The following is a 2,954-nucleotide window of genomic DNA, read 5'->3' on the forward strand; positions in this document are numbered from 1 at the left end:
AGATCAGCGGTTTCAACCGGGTCTAGCGGAGTCGGCTCATTGGAAGGTGGAACTTCATCACTGGTAGGTCCAGAGGTCCCCGCCTCTGTGGGATCTTCTGCCTCAGGGGCTCCAGCAGGCTCATCAATGTCATAAGTTTGGGCGTATGCCTCTAGGCTTTGATCCCACACCTGTATCTTTTCCCTCATGGCGGCGACGTCCTCTCCCAGGTAGCCTATTACCTCCGGGTTTATTTTCCAAAGTTGGTGCATGAGGACCACGTGGGATAGATTAATCGTTCTATTCAGCACCACCTCGGCATCTTCCTTCTCCTTCAAGCGCTCCGCCTTAGAGGTCGCCAGCTTTGCCTCCGCGACAGCCAATTGAGCCCTCAGTTTTTCCAGCTCGGTCTTGGATGCATCCCGCTCTCCCTTAAGGGAATCAATCTCCTTGCGCTGCACCTTATTGTGACCCAGCAAGGATTGCTTCTCGGTTACATGTCCCCTGACGGTGAATTGCAAGGCTCCAATCTGTTTATCCTTCTCAGCAAGCCCCAACTCTTACATAGACGCGAGATCCTTGCTCCTCTTATGATCCTGCTTCTCCTTGTGAAGCCTATTCTGAAGAGTAGCATATTCCTCTTGCCGCTTAAGGAGGAGATCATTTTTCGATTGCAAGCGGGCTTCCAAGGTATCTTTCTCCTCCCTGGCTTGGGATAGCTCTTCCCGGAGCTTGGAGTTTTCGACCTTCAAGTCATCCGACCGCTGCTTGAACTCATTCTCTGCGCTGGCCCGGTACTCTCGATATTTGGCAAGATATTTCTTATCCGCCTCTTCCTCGGCCGTGCGCCGGGCCTGGCTAATCTTCTCCATAGCCTCCCCCTTCATGCCCTCGACCTGTTGGGTCAGTTTATGCTTCTCCGCCTCCAAGGCCTGGCGACTCGCCTGGCTCTCCTCCAGCTGAACCAGAACTGCACCCACCTCCCAGAACGAGCGTTCCGCGATAAGAGAGGCCTGCAAGGAAAAACAGCAGAATAAGTTAAGCAGAACCAAATGTACTAAGACCAACGACCCCAGAACACAGTAACTAATAGCTCACCCCAGTAAGTTGCTGCTTTACGGCATGTGTCAGCAACAGCGGGTCCTTACTGCTACTGATGGCCCATTTCTCAGAATTGAGCTCGCACAAGCTCAAGGCCATGTCTTCCATCATCTCCACCCCGAACGGCGCCAAAGCACGCCCGAGTCTAGGCACCAGCCTCTTCTCCAAGGCTGGGCCATCCAGAACCGCTCCAGCCAGGTGAAGGGATCTCACCCCTTCTGCCAGCTCAGCTCTCTTCACGGCAGACAAGTTGTCTGCCCTTCCCTGAGTAACAGCCTTCTCGGCCTCCAACCACCTCTTCAAAAATTATCAGCCCGTCTTACACCCTCCAGGAGGGCAGCGGAGAAACGGGTTGGTTTCTAAGGAAATTGGAACTTCAGGCCAGGCTAAGGAAGGCTTGTTTGTTGAGAAAGTGGAAGAGAAGGAGAAGAAGGAGACCCCGGAAGGGTGGACTCCCTTTGGACTGGAGGAGGAGGTAAAAGGGGTATCAGGGACGGTAGGGAAGACACTACTGCCCCGGTTTGTTGTTGCTGCTGGTGTTGCTTTTGTTTTTGCTGCTGCGGTGGCGGAGGTGATTGCCTTTGTTGTTGCTGCTGTTGTTGCTGTTGCTTTTGCTGCTGCGGTGGCGGAGGTAATTGCCTTTGTTGTTGCTGCTGATTTTGCTGTTGTTTTTGCTGCTGCTGCGACGGTGGTGGTTGCCTTTGCTGTTGCTGTTGTTGTTGTTGTTGTGGTTGCTGCTGGGTGACAGTAGTCTGGCGAGGACTGCGCGCAGCCCGGAGGTCTCCATCACCTCTGGGAGAAGAATGTCTGAGGCGTTTCTTCTTGTCGCCCTCAGCCTCTCCTCCGGGGCGCTTGCTCGTCCCGGTCGTCTTTGCGGGGAACACAAGCCCTTCCCCGTCGCTGCTACTACTCGAGGCCGCCATGGTCTCGGAAGGCCCCTTGGCAGGAGACCTCTCCACCACCGGAGACACTTGCGCCTCGCCACCTGTCTTCTTGGATGTGGCAGCATTACCTCCCCTACCAGCTCTGGCTTTTCGTCCTTTTCCCTTGGACGGGTCTTGGCTGGTGGCGGCCTTCTTGATAAGTGAGGTGACTCTCCCCAACATCTTTTCTTCGGGATGTTCTGCAAGCAATGCACGAAGCAAAGTTAACCAACCAGCAAGCGATGTGAAGAAAGATAAGCAGAAAACAAAACATGCAACAACATAAAAGCGCAAACAAGTCCACCAGAGGGGAACAAGAAACAAGCAAGAGAAAAGTTTGAAAGGGACGACCATGCACGAGAAACGTGGATGGCCTTCCCCGAGCAAAACAAAACATCGCTTCCTGCTCCAGGAAGCTCCCGTGCTCCTCGAAGTCCGGGAATAACATGCTGAGGGAAGAAGGGTCAACCATGGTGACACCTTCTGGCGAACTATCGTCACTCAAACACCCGAGGAGCTCATCTACCCTATCGCAATATCTATCAAAGGGTATCCTACGCGGATCTAGCCTAAGGAAGCGGGGATCGAACCCCGCCTGAGAAGTTCGGGAAACCTCAGACAGGCTGGGGGTGTGGATCAATCGAAAACTAGTCTTACCTCTCCCTGAGGTACCAGCTCCCGGAGTCCCTTCATTGGGGTAAGCAGCGGCGTGGCGAGCCTCGATCTCTTCTTCCTCCGGCTGGGGGGCGGGGAACCTCTCCGCCCAACTAGGAGATAAATTATTCTCGTCCCGGGCCGCTTGGCAGATCACCTTGGACAGCTCCAGGGCAATCTGCTCCCGGACGTCAGCTGACACTTGACTTTGTCCCCTGCCACTCACTGGCTCAATATTTTGGAAAGAGGCGAGTAGCCCATACTCCCTCAAAGATTCGGTGGTCACAAGTCCTTCCA

The sequence above is a fragment of the Humulus lupulus genome, chromosome 5 (assembly GCF_963169125.1).
Source record: "Humulus lupulus chromosome 5, drHumLupu1.1, whole genome shotgun sequence".
Classification (NCBI taxonomy): Eukaryota; Viridiplantae; Streptophyta; class Magnoliopsida; order Rosales; family Cannabaceae; genus Humulus; species Humulus lupulus.